Below are 13,462 nucleotides of genomic sequence, written 5' to 3'. Positions count from 1 at the left end.
ATTTTTTGATTTCTTCTCTTATCTCATTATTGACCCATTCATTGTTTAATAGTCTACTGTTCAGTCTCCATGAGTTTGCAACTGTTTGAAGTTTCTCTATGAGGTTGATTTCCAGTTTCCAGCCCTTGTGGTCCGAGAAAAAGTTCGGTATTATTTCAATTTTCCTGAATGTGCTGAGGTTTGCTTTGTGTCCTATCATGTGGTCTATCTTTGGAAAACTGCCATGAGCATTTGAAAAGAATGTGTATTTTTCTTCTTTGGGAGGTAAGGTTCTGTATATGTCAGTTAAGTCTCTTTGATTCCGTGTGTCATTCAGTGCCACAATATGTTTATTAATGTTTTGTTTGGAAGATCTGTCCATTTTTGACAGTGGGGCGTTGAAATCCCCTACTATCAGTGTGTTGCTGTCTATATCTTTTTTGAAGTCATCCAACAATTTCCTTATAAACTTGGGGGCTCCTATATTGGGAGCATATAAATTTACAATGTTGATGTCTTCTTGATAGAGTCTTCCTTTAAGTATTATAAAGTGCCCCTCTGGGTCTCTTTTTATGGCCTTTGTTTTGAAATCTACTTTGTCTGATACAAATATGGCATCCCCGGCCTTTTTCTCATGCCCATTTGCTTGGAATATTTTTTTACATCCCTTTACTTTCAATCTTTGTTGGTCTCTTGCTCTGAGATGTGTCTCTTGTAGGCAGCATATGTGTGGGTCATGTTTTCTTATCCATTCAGCTACCCTGTGTCTCTTGATTGGGGCATTTAGTCCATTCACATTGAGAGAGATTACTGATAGAAACTTACTCATCTTTTCTCTTTGTACCTGTGTTCCTCTCTGTCTCATTCTTTTCCTTCATCTGCTTAAACCAGTCCCTTGAGCATATCTTGGAGTGCTGGTTTGGTAGAGATGTATTCTTTTAGCCTTCTTTTGTCTGGGGAACTCGGTATTTCCCCTTCTATTTTAATTGAGAGCCTTGCTGGGTAGAGCAGCCTTGGCTGTAGGCCCTTGCTTTTCATGACTTGGAATATTTGTTGCCATTCCCTTCTGGCTTGTAGTGTTTCTGTTGAGAAGTCAGCTCCTAGGTATATGGGGGCTCCCTTGTATGTTACTTTCTCCTTCTCCCTTGCTGCCTTGAGGATTCTCTTTGTCTTTGATCGTTTCCATTTTAATGATGATGTGTCTTGGAGTGGATCTCCTTGAGTCCGTCTTGAGTGGAGTCCTCTGTGCCTCCTGGATCCATGAGAGCCTTTCTCTCCTCAACTTAGGGAAATTTTCCAGCATTACTTTTCGAGGAGGTTCTCTATCCCTTGCTGCTCTTCTTCTCCTTCTGGTATCCCTATTATATGGATATTATTGCATTTCAGGTTGTCCTGCATTTCCCTCAATGCCTCTTCATTCTTTTTGAAGCTTTTTTCCATTTCTTGTTCTTTCTGGGACCTTTTTTCTACCTTATCCTCCATCTCACTGATTCGACCCTCGGCTTCATCCAGCCTGCTTTGGATTCCTTCTGCTGTGTTCTTCAATTCAGAAGTGGTATTCTTCATATCCTCTTGTGTCTTCTTGATAATTTCTATGTCCTTTTCCAGGTTGATATAGTTTGCTGTAAGATCTTGATAGTTTTTCTGCGGTTTCTCATAGTTCTCCTGAGCTGGCTGAGCTCCTTGAGCTTCCTTAGAACCATTGGTTTGAATTCAGTATCTGATAGTTCCCTTGCCTCTATTTCATTTAGCTCTTTCTGTGGGGAGTCCCCATTTCCACTCATTTGGGGGGAACTTCTTTTTCTTCCCATTTTTGTGAGAGTCTGTTAAGTAGTTTGTTTGTTTGTTTGTTTATTTATTTATTTTTGCTTCTGCTTCAATTGGGCTGTCTAGATTTCCTGACTTTGTGGATTAAACTTCTATGGTAGTAGGTGGGTCTTTTTGTTTGTTTGTTTGTTTGTTTGTTTATTTATTTAATTTTGTCCTTTACTTTTCTTTCTGGGCCTTCCTCTGATGATGTCAGTGGCGGACCCTATATGACCTTGGGTTGTTTGTTTGAGCCTTCCAGGAGTCTACTGTCTGTGTGTGACTCGGGCTTGGGGCAGCTCTGTGACCCCTTCGGTCAGGGCTGGGCTATTTTTTGGGATTGCTCTGCACTCTCAAGCCGGCTCCCTGGGCACGCTCCCTGGCGCGGCAGGATCCCCTGCCTGCCTGGGCTAGCATGTGCTTGCCCCAGACCAGGGGGCTTATTCGCGACCTTGCGTACTCATCTGGCCCCACTGGCCGGCGAGCTCCCTGGCACTGGTCAGTTTAGGATCTTCTATTGTGTGTTTTCCCCGCTTTTGGCTCTTTGGGTGCGTTGCTTGCCCTCGCCAAATGGGGACTACGGAAATGGGAGGAAGTCAGCTCCAGGACTCTCCGGTTAATCCTGTCTCCCGTATCTCCTCCAGGGACTCTGGGCAGCTCTGTGACCCCTTCGTCCTGGTAGCTACTAATTTGTGGCCCTCTCCGCAATCCCAGGTGGGCGGGTCAATTTACGCCTGCCCTTGCTGCTCTGTGCACTCCCTCCTAGGCCTCATCGGTGCCAATCTGTGGGAGGCCTTGCTGGCTGGTGCAAGTGTTCGTGAGCTGGCGCGGGTCACATACACGCTCACCAACCCTCGCCGGTCACTCGGCGCAAGTGTGTGCGCCTCACTGGGTGTTTTAGGTGGTGTCTATGTTTGCTTTTCGGCTTTTGGCTCTTTGGGGGTGTGGCCTCTTCCCGCGCAATGGAGACTTCGGCAAGGAGAAGGAGTCGGGACTCCCCGGTTCCTCCTCCCGTTCTTTCCCCAACGCCTCCGTTTCTAGTCTGTCCTCTGGGGTCTCTGGGCAGTTCTGTGACCCCTTCGGCCAAGGATCCACCACTTGTGTGGCCTGCGTTTCAGTCGCAGGCAGTCTGGTTCTTGCGCTTCCCTCTTCTGCCTCTTTGGGGGCGCGCCTTTCCAGCCCACAATGGAGACTACGGAGCGGGGAGGGAGTCGGCTCCCTGGTTCCTCCTCCCGTTCTTTTCCCAATGCCTCCGTCTCCAGTCTCTCCTCTAGGCTCTCCCAGCCAGTCTGCACTCAGTCCCCCAGCTCACAAGCACAAGCTGTGTGCGGAGCGCACAAAAGGCAGGTTAATTGATTCCCTTATGCCTGAGCGAGATGGTAGCTGCAGAGTGGGAGGTGCATTATCACCCAGGCTCCACCAGCGGCCGTGTCAGTTCTTTTCACAAAGTTTTCCTCACCAGTCTTTTCCCAGGCACCAGCCCACCCTGCTGCCGCCTCTACCCAGAGATCAAGGAGGGTGGCTGCCACTGCAATTTTTGCATTGGCCCTTTAAATGTCTCTTTGCATCCCCAGCCACCTGTCTCTGGCAGAGAGCGCCCCTAAGCTTTTCGGGGTTGAGTTTTGTCTGTATTTTTTTGGTTTTAGCTGCTGTAGTTTAGGGGTCCCTGATTATGATTCAGACCCCGTTCTTCTCGGGGGAAGCTGTCTGGCTGTTTCAATGTCCCTCTGGTGCTAGTGCCCGTGGGCACCCAGCCCACCCTCTCGAGCCTCCACCGCACTTCTCACCCGTTGGGATGTGTGAGAGTTGAATCCACTGTCTGCAGCTCCAAGGCTCCTCTCCCACTATTGTTCCATTGTTTTCCAGGAGATTGTTTCACTATTTAGTCGCAATTCCAGTTTGGTCTTGGGAGGAGGTCAGCGTGACTCCCATTCACTCCTCCGCCATCTTCTCTTCCACCCATTTTGACAAATTTTATAGTCAATTTTCTTTTTCTTTTTTAAAATATTTATTTTTAGACGGAGGGGAAGGGAAGAAAGGGAGAGAAACATCAATGTGTGGTTGCCTCTTGTGCACCCCCTACTGGGGACCCGGCCCACAACCCAGGCATGTGCCCTAACTGGGAATCAAACCAGCGACCCTTTGGTTCGCAGGCCAGTGCTCAATCCACTGAGCCACACCAGCCAGGGCTATAGTCAATGTTCCTCTGCTCAAAGGGTAATAGAGATCACCTTAGCATGATATAAATCCTAAAAATAATTGTTGAATGAATGAAATCATGTTTCAGTAAAACAAGTTTTACTGAATGCTTTGCTTTTCAGCAGAGCACTTTGAACCCCAGCCAAGTGGCCCCTATTTCCAGCAGTTTTTAATACAATAAAATGATAAAACAGGAAGATAATAGAAATGTCCTTTAGGGCTTGTATTACTATTTGACCCACATCCATCTCTTCCTTTTCAGTCAACATCCTTCTTTAGTCTTGAACATATCTGAATGAACCTTGGAAAGAGAGGATAATTATTTTCTTGGCTTAGTATAATGGGGGTTCTATAGAACTCTATCCCCAACCCTCCCAAGACAGTTCAGTGGTGAAAGTTTCAGGGAAGCAAGCCAACTCAGAGCTACTTCATGGCCATAATGTGACATGTTAGATGAATCGTAAGGATTCCATGTCAGGATGGTAGAGTGTCCTTGTATAAACTCCCTATTGGGTTATAAAGAACCTAACAGCCATGAGGGGAAAATCTAGAGATAAGAGGAGGTTGTTCTATTTATAGTTACTCACTCTTCTCATTTAAAAATTGAATTTATCTTTATTAATAAGGAGTAATTTAAACACTGCGCAAAATGTCTTAGGGTGAGCATTCAACCTAAGGCAGCAGCTGACTTGGCAACTGCCCAGGCCAGGACAGTTCTGATTTTAGAGGTCTGTTTTCCTTACAAGAAACTCTGGGATGTGAAGTCAGGCAGAAAGGTTTTAAATGGGTGCGGGAGCCAGTGCAGCTGGGGGTTGTTAACAACAATTGGTGAACAACATTTAAAAGAAAAAAAGGGAGGGGCTGAGGGCTTCTCTCTGGTCAGAAAAAACGTTTGGATAGAAACAACTTGCTTGCAACACTGGTAAGAAAACTTTGTTTGACTTAATTTAAACAGGATGACATGTGAATCCTTTTGAAGAGAAAGAGGTATCATTGGGGGGGCATCATACAACGGATAGCTTTTTAAACAGTGAAGGTGATGATTTAAATGTTAGGAGGAGGAAAAGCTTTCCATTAGGCTAAACGCTCTCATATATTGGAGGAGCGTATGACTGAAGTAGAGCTGCTCTTGGGCATTATGCCCATAGGTGAATTCATTTGTTGCAAAACATTAGAGTCAACTTCCCAGAAGATCTGGCCTCTTAAGATTATGTACAAATCCATTCTGAATGTCCCTGTAATGTCATTAACCTGCCGTTTTTGAGCACATCTCTATGACCCGTTCTCCAGCTCTGGGACAGGATCAGTAGTGTTGACCTTTCCTCACATCACACTTGTGATGTTGTGGATCACAATGTTGTGAAGTCACTTGGTGGAAAAGAGTCCTGCTAAATCCCTGTGTCCATCTTTCACATGTAAAACCCACTCAGGAAATTATTTTAGCATGGCTCTGGGTGTTCTTAATATTTCCTAATAGAGATCTTTTCATGGTCTGGGCATTTCCAGTAGCCTCACAATCACTGTGCTTTTTGGCTTTTTAAAAAACAAAAGCCTTTTCAAATCAGTAGTTGAGGTGTAAATGGTCTTGGGCCCACTGCCAAAGAAACATGATCATAATTGAAAGGCCAGGAGCTTCTCTAAATGAAACTATGCTTCAGCTTGATCGCACTAAAGACTATTGTGGATAATATTTTCACATGCTCGGACGAGTCACTCCAGGCCATTCCTTTATTCTGCATGTTGCTTGAATTCATGGTCTCCTATAAGTAAGAATTACATGTGAAAAAATCCTGACACTATGATGTAGCATCTGTCTGGTTTGTTGCACTATTACTAGAATCATTTTTAATACTGTTATCACTAACTTTAATTTTTAGTGATTGGAACAATTTCAGATTTAGTAACTAAAATCAAGAAACAAATTATAGACTTCTAGATATCACTGAGCATAAGAAATGCTAGTATTTTGCTGAAATATTAATTTTTTTCTCTGTGCAACTATATTTGAACAAACTTTTTCTACTTTTTGCTGGATTTTAGTTATAAATCAGGATTTTAAAAGTTTTGAAAGTTTTTATGAGATAAAATTTACCCTGAGACAAATAAATGTTTTCTACTCATAAAAAGTTAAAAAGATTTTGACTTTAAATTTCTAATGGAAAGAAAGATTTGTCATGTGTGTTTTGACTGCTCTTTGATTGTAACAGGTTTTGCCCTAAATATATATGCTCAGTGTAAATTTATGTAGGGATTTATTAATGGCCCTTCACATGATTTGATCATATTTTATTGATGAGGCATGAAACAATTTGAAAGCATTAGATCAGTTTCATATCATAATAAAGCATTCTCATGAAGGACAATTAAAAATATATGCTGGGGGCTCCAGCCACAGCCTGTAGCTAGGAAGGGAGACCGAGGTAGCAGATAAGGGGAACAAGTCTGCAGAGGTGATGGTGGCAGAAAAATGTTGGGCAAGGACAAGTAGCAGGAGCAAACCATTGCCAACGACCTGCTCATGACCAAGTATGAGATAGGGGAGCGATGTCACCAACTGAGTAACTTGGTCTTTGGTGGAAGCATTCTCTTCAGGTGTGTCAGTACTGAGCCTGTGTGAAAAAGGTGATCCCATGATTGTGGCATAGAAAGGGAAAATTTTCAAGATAGAAAAAGAAATGAAGAAATTATTACCTTTCCCCCTAACATTTCAGTAAATAATTGTGTATGTTCCTGCTTCAGAGTGACCATGACGATTTTCTCAAGGAAGGTGACTTGGTAAATATTGACTTTGGGGTCCATGTTGATGCCTTCATCACTAATGTGGCTCACACTTCTGTGATTGATGTAGCTCAAGGGATCCAAGTGATAGGGAGGAAAACAGATGTCACTAAGGCAGCTCACCTTTGTGCTGAAGCTGCCCTATACCTGGTCTAACCTGAAAACCAGAACACACAAGTGATAGAAACCTGAAACAAAGTTGCAAACTCATTTAAACGCACACCAGTAGAAGGTACGCTGTCACAACAATTGAAGCAGTATGTCCTTGATGGAGAGAAAACCATTATCCAGAATCCCATGGACCAGCAGAAAAAGGACCAGGAAAAAGCTGAATTTGAGGTACATGAAGTATATGCCATAATTGTTCTCCTCAGTTAGTTGGCAGTTGCAAAAACAGCACCAGGTGTTGTCAGACCGGACCTTGATTCAGCAACCATGGTTCTTAAGTTCTGGCTAAGAAAGAATTCAGAGCCAAGACTCAAAACTATAAGACAAAGTTTATTTAGAAAGTCACAGAGGTAGAGGAAGTGAGCTGTAGAAGAAATAGGCTCAGGAAACAAGTTACAGAGACAAAGAAGGGGCACTTGGAACTTAGGAGAGAGGAGGGTAAAGGTAATGTGCCTGGGGGTGGCGGGGGGAGACAGGAAGGAGATGGGAAAAACAAGAGTGTGCTCTCAAGAGGGAGAGCAGCGCTGGGTCCTCCGTCCTAAGGGCTCTTGAGGGTGGGGATTTTATGGGAGGTCATAGGGGAGGTTCTCAATAGAATATTCATCAGCTTTCCAGGTGTGTCCTTTTAGGGTTGTGGTTTCCACCGATTGGTTGGTGCCAGGGCAGGATGTCATTAGTCAGTGCAGCTGGTCCTGAGGTCAGCCATGACATCACTTGTTTGGTTTTGCTACTTTTCTGGGCCTGGAGCTGAAACATAACTGAAGCCTAGATATGATCCCTAGTGGTTAGTACTTAAGGGAGAGGTTATGCAAGAGCCCACATGGGAGTGGCATGAGGCCACTTTTCAGCCCCTTGTTCCACCTCCAAGGGAGTCTATCACATGACTAGCAACATACCAGGGGGCAAAAGGGCAAGGAAGGGTCAAAGCCACATGACCAGCAATGTGCTAAAGGTTACCCTGGGGGTGAGGTCCTTGTTTTCCTAGTTTTGCCTCTTGCTAGGCACCCAGAGTTTTCTGTCCTGGTGACCTTCTGTACCTGGCCCTTCATCCTTGCCCTGCTCATGTCTTTCTAACTGCCTGCTACAAACTCAGGAGAGGTCAAGGCCAAGGATATAGAATAGAGAATGACCGTTTTACAAATGAGATCCCTCTAAACAATATAGTCAGAAAATGAAAACTTCATGTGCCTTCTTTAGTGAGGTTGAAAGGCATTTTGATGCCATGCCATTTAAGAGCGTCTGATGATGAGAGAAGGCCTGGGTGGGTATGGTATAGTGTGCCAAGCATGAACTACTACAACTATATAATGTTCTCTGTTGAGAAGGAGGATGATTTGGTTGCCCAATTTAAATTTACAGTTCTGCTAATGCCCAGTGGCCCCATGTGAATAACCAGTGGTCTCTTTGAACCTGACCTTTACACATCTCAGATAAAGGTTCAGGATGCAGAGATAAAGGCCTTCCTCCAGAGTTCTGCAAGTTGGAAAACCCAGAAGAAGAAAAAGAAGAAAAAAAGAAGAGGGAGAGGGAGAAGGGGATGGGGAAGGGGAAGGAGACCTCCAAGGTGGCAGAGAATGCCACCAATGAAGAAACATTAAAAGAGAATGAAGCTAGGGACTGAGGTGGGTCCCATCTCCCCAGCTTGCTGCTTTTGCCTCATCCTCTTATAACACCTCAGGCTCTGTGAAGTGCACTTTGTCTTCTCCACCCAGGACTACCAGCAGAGCGGGGGTTTCCCTACCCCCATCCCAGTCTACCAACCCAGCCCTCTTCCAACAACAACTGTTACAACTGACTGATCTTGGGAGACCAGGCTTCCCAGTCACCAAAGGCTACTTTAACTTTATGTATAAAAAATAGAATAATAAAATGAAGAGCCAGAAAAGTGCTAACATTCCATTACCACTATGTCAAATTTCAGTAGCTAAGAATATCATAATCTCAACAGGGGAAAAAAATGAATTCCTCATAGGTAATATAGACGAACAGGGTAATTGAGATTCCTAGGAGTATTTTTTTTATTTTTAAATAGAACATGAATGAAAATGGGGTAAAATTCAGAAGTTTCAGAAAGGATAGATTGTGAAAAATAGATTGCCTCCACTCAGCTTCCTGAATCAACCAGTTCCCTCTGTAGTAGCAGCAACTCTTGCTAGTTTCCTAAGATATTTTTCCAGGGAGATCCATGTTACTGCAAGCATGTTCATCTATGGTGCGCTTTTATTTTCTTTCACGAAAAAGGCCACACTCTATATATCATTCTCCATCTTGCCATCTATCTATCATCCATCTATCATCCATCCATCTATCTATCTATCTATCTATCTATCTATCTATCTATCTATCTATCTATCTATCTAATCTATCTATCTTTCTATCTTTCTATCTTTATCCTTACCTGGGGACTTTTTTTCATTGCTTTCAGAGAGAGGGAGAGAGAGAAGCCTTGATGTGAGAGAAATATCGATTGGTTGCCTTCTTGTATGTGTCCCCACTAGGGACCAAATCTGCAACCTGGGTATGTGCTCTGACTGGTAATCAAACCCACAATCCTTTGGTTTATGGGATGATGCTCCAACGAACTGAGCCACACTGGCCAGGGCTCCACCTTGCCTTCTATTTTAGATAAACTATATACTTGCAGATTAGTGTTTTTTTTTTTCAAAACTGAAATAACTTGTATTAATGAGGTAAAGTCAATTTAATGAGTCACAAGCATAATCTTTGTAATGCAACAGGTAGAATATAAAGAACCCAATAGAGTAAACCAATGCATTGTGAGTAAAATTGTATTCTTTTATGAAATTTCAGTTATAAAGAAATGTGTGTGAAGTAACAGTATATGGGGTTTTTGCTTTATTTTGGTTCATGGTCAAAAAGTTTGAAAAACAATGTAGATGATTTCATATCACCTTTACAGAGCTACCTCTTTTGTTTTTAACTGTTGCATAGTATTTTATTGGCTAGAGTACCATAATTATGCATTAATGCTCCCACCAGTAGGCAATTAAGCTATTTCCAGTTTCTTCCTAATTAAAACTACTTCAATGAATATCTTTGTAAAAATTTATTTCATAAATATAAATGCATATTTTTAGAATGCATGAAAGCATATGCCACTTTGGTAACTACAGTCAATGCTCATTATTTGTAGAGTTTGTATAAATCTTACTTGCTGAAATTTATTTGTAATCTTAAATTTAGTACTCTTTGCACCTTCACAGTCATTTGTGGATAGGCACAGAGTGGTGAAAAGTTTGAGTCACCTGACATGCACATTTCCAGCTGAGGTGAACAAGGCTTTTTTTGTTTCAGCTCCCATACAGTAAACAAGTGTCATTCTTGTGGTCTATTTGTGCCACATTTTTCATAGTTTTGTGCTTTTTGTTGGTGATTTTGCTTTAAAAATGTCCCCCAAGCATAGTCCTGAATTGCTGTCTAGTGTTCCTCTGTGCAAGGAGATTGTGGTGTCTTGTGTAGAAAATATGCATGTTGGATAAAGTTGCAATACTGTTGGCCATGAGTTCAAAGTTACAATACTGTTGGCCATGAGTTCAAAGTTAATGAACCAACAATACTGTATTTCCAAAAAAGGAAGAAGAAATTCACTGATCTGTTTGCTGTTTTAGAAATTGCTGAAGTAACATCTATGGTGCCTCATGAAGCCATGGAAAAACTGGAAATGTAGTTCAATTTGTGGATTCATGAGATGATGGCCATTAAAAAGAACATAGGGGACAGCATTGTCATGAGGCTGAAAGCCAAAGACACTGATGGGCAGGTTATCCAAGGTCAAGAAAATGTTAAACTCTTCTTGGCTAGTGTTTTAGTATAAAAGAATACTACATATAGTAAGTTACTTAAAATAAATATATATTAAATATGATATCTCTAAACAGAATCCCACATAAAATAAGGTTACTCTCAGGTACCTAATGCTGTATTTCTCCTAGGAGCAATAGCTCCATATTTTCTAATTAATTGTTTATGGTTACCTTATGGGACATAACTACCACAAATTACAAGAATGTATTTCCAAGTGCCCATACTCCTCCCATCATTATATGAGAGCTCATTTCTTCACCCCCGTCGACCAAAAAAACAGTTGTTTCAAACCTTTTGATATCTGATAACCTGAGAGTTAAATAATGGTATCTTGTGGTTTTAATTTGCAGCTCTTTTAGTAGGAGAAATGTAGAACATGTTTTTGTGTTTTAGAGCCATTTAGATTCTTTTTTGTTTTTTTGCTTTGTCTTTGGATATTTGTCTCATTTATTTGTAGCAGATCTTTATATATTAAGAAAATGTCCTTTTTCTATGCCATGAATTGCAGATATTTCCTTAGTTTGTCAATCATGTGTTGACTTTTTTCCATATATGGTAAAGAAAATACTGTAAACATTTTTTAATGTGGTCACATTTATTGATCTTGTCTTTTATGACATCTGGATTTTGTTATTGTTTTAAAAACTTTTCTTTAGAGATATTTGTATGGAATTTAGTCCTCTTAATATGTCACACTAATTATAAATCTTTTTCAAGATGAGTAAATTTCAAAGTAATAAAACAATGGGCAATCATAGGTTTTGGAATCCAAAGGTCCAGTTTGAATTCGTTTGTTCATGTACTAAAATGACATAAGCCATGTTACGTACTTCCTGTGAGTGCCAGGTGCCCCCATCCAGGCCATGCTGAGTTCTAAAGAGAGTGCCTAGCACTTGCTAGATTCTGAATGTTACTTCCTCCCTCTTCTGCTTTTTGAAGTCCTCCACCAGGAAATAATTTGTTATATTAATTTAAGGCATGCACTAAAATAAATAAAATAGGGTTTCTTTTCAAAAGCATTCTATAATTTCAATTGTAGACAGCTCCTGCTGAGTTTCTCAACCTGGCTTGAAGTTGTTATACGCTGAACTGATGACTATGTACTGATTTGAATTGTTGGTATTAGTACAATGTACTTCTTTTTATTTTGTTTGTTTTGTTGTGAAAAGAGTGAAGACTGAATATCTAGACATTAAGTTACTTTCTTTAAGGACTCCTAAACTCTATATCTAGAAACTTTATTGAAAAGCATTCAATATAAAAATATTTAATGTGGTCAATCAGTATACTCAATTTATTCTGTTTTGTAAGTCTAAATGTTTTATGTATCACATTTCTCAAAGCAGGTTACATTTTTAGAGAGAACAGTGCAGTTTAAAATAATCAAAATTGTATCTTTAAAAAGAAACAAAGTACAATGTTTTTATCCTTCACTTGCACTAGATTGACTACATGTCTATGTACTTTTCTTTACTAATTCATGAGCAGTTACTACCTTAACATTAGGGGCATAAGAAGTCACAGTTTTAGAAATGCCTTAACTTTGTATTTATAAATATAATTGCATTGTCCTTAATCTAGGGAAATTCAGTAAGACTTGAGTGCCTTTGCTCTGTTAGGCAATTTAGAATATCCCAGATCTTGCTCTGGACTTTAAGATTTTTGAAGTTCAAAGGCTATGTGTGAGGAAGAAAAAACATCTGGTGAAGAGAATTTGCTTCATTGCATGACACTGTTTCCCTGCACTCTTTAGCAGAGCGTCTGTTTAGCAGGTTGGCAGGTTTGATAATTAATTAATGATGAGGGAATGAGCCACGTATCTGAGGAACTCAATTTTGTCCCTTACTGCTTCTTTCTTCCCCACATGTCTGGCAAAGCCTTCAGAGTCTAGGATCACTGATCCCACAGTTGTGTCTCAACTCAAACACTTGTCTTCAGGCTTAATTAGCTCAGAGATATAAACAGATGGATGGCCTGGGACCCAGAGGGTTTAGTGTTGAGCAATGCAGTTTTATTATCAGGGACTTTTGGAATTTTTGTTGGAGAAATGCCTCAAAACTTCAAAAAATGTCTTTTAAAAAACTCAGAATTTTGGAAGTATGTACTTGAAGGTGACAAAATTTTATGCATATGTCTGCATATTTGTGAATTTTTCTTTCTGTAACTTAATTTAGATATAATTTCAAACTTACAGAAAAGTTATGAGAATAGTACAAGGGACACCTATCATCTCTTCACCCAAATCATCCACTGTTTTTATTTCCCCCTATTTGTTTTTCCGTCCTCACTTCCCCTTTCCCTTCATCTTCCCTTTAGGCATGCAGACACACACATAGATACACACACACTCACATAATTAATCATGTACATTTTTTTCTAAACTATTTGAGACCAAGATGGAGATTTCAGGGGTCTTTACTCCTAATACTTCAGTGTGTATTCTTAAGAATAAGGCCGTTCTTCTAAATAATTACATACAGCTATCAAAATCATGAATTTAACGTTGATACAACATTATTATCAAATCCATAGTCCCTTTTTAAACTCCATCAATTGTTTCTATAATGTCCCTTAGAACACCCACAGGCCCTAGTCCAGGATCCAGTGTAGGATGACACATTGCATTTAGTTGTTATGTCTCCTTTATATGGAAATAGTTTGTCAACTTTTAAAGTATTTTTTGACTTTGACCTTTTTGAAGAGTTCA

General features: G+C 40.7%; 1 protein-coding gene and 1 pseudogene across 2 annotated transcripts in view; both read left to right on the top strand.

Annotated features, from left to right (window-relative positions):
- The window catches only part of TASP1 (taspase 1), a 305,001-nt gene that overhangs the window by 255,263 nt on the left and 36,276 nt on the right, over window positions 1-13,462 (top strand). The gene's annotated exons all lie outside the window — the stretch shown is intronic.
- On the top strand, window positions 6,452-8,551 carry LOC129070879 (proliferation-associated protein 2G4-like; annotated as a pseudogene).

Source organism: Pteronotus mesoamericanus, unplaced genomic scaffold, assembly GCF_021234165.1.
Source record: "Pteronotus mesoamericanus isolate MK-2021 breed Mesoamerican mustached bat unplaced genomic scaffold, CSHL_Meso_final contig_25, whole genome shotgun sequence".
Lineage (NCBI taxonomy): Eukaryota > Metazoa > Chordata > Mammalia > Chiroptera > Mormoopidae > Pteronotus > Pteronotus mesoamericanus.
This window is presented reverse-complemented; position numbering and strand designations above follow the sequence as displayed.